Genomic DNA, 706 nt, shown 5'->3' with positions numbered 1-706 from the left:
TTTTATTGAAACAAACAACATGAGATGCGCTACAACGCCATCCGCGTTGCAATGACTTTCGACGCCATTGCTGGTTAACGAGAATAACAAACTCACGAGGCAGAATGTATATTTATATTTAATTAAGTTAGCACAACAGAAAGACGCTAACCTCATTTTGACACGAAAATGCTTTACTATTGCCGTAAAAACTATCCAGTTAAGCTCGCATATTATAAAACATGATGAATTCATAAAGGCCACCTTTTCCAGCGAACAATTTTTTGAAACAAACAACATATTTGCTATTAGACGTAAAAACCCCTTCGTATTTCATTACGTGCGTGAAGAGAAAAAACTCAATCGTGTCAAATATGCGCAATATTACAACAAACTAAACTTTCAGGATCAAACCGTTTTCATGAAGTACCTTTTCCTTGAATAATGAAACACAAAATAGACGACAAGCTTTCTTTCAAATAATTCTTGGCTATCACATTTCCAATTATTTTTTTTACCTGTAGACTGTGCAGAGTTGATCACAGATGCACTTGAGGTGTTCGATTCGTTCTCTGTCTTTGTTGAACCCATAAGTTACCAGAGAATTTTCCATTTGGTTTCAGTGTTCTACATAACAGCACACTTGGTAAAATATATTAGAAATACATCTCACTTTGATTTCGGCTCGACAGCCGATAGATTGTTGTCGAAGTCCAGTACTCGTCGC

Source organism: Montipora foliosa, chromosome 1 (genome assembly GCF_036669935.1).
Source record: "Montipora foliosa isolate CH-2021 chromosome 1, ASM3666993v2, whole genome shotgun sequence".
In the NCBI taxonomy this organism is placed as follows: domain Eukaryota; kingdom Metazoa; phylum Cnidaria; class Anthozoa; order Scleractinia; family Acroporidae; genus Montipora; species Montipora foliosa.
This window is presented reverse-complemented; position numbering follows the sequence as displayed.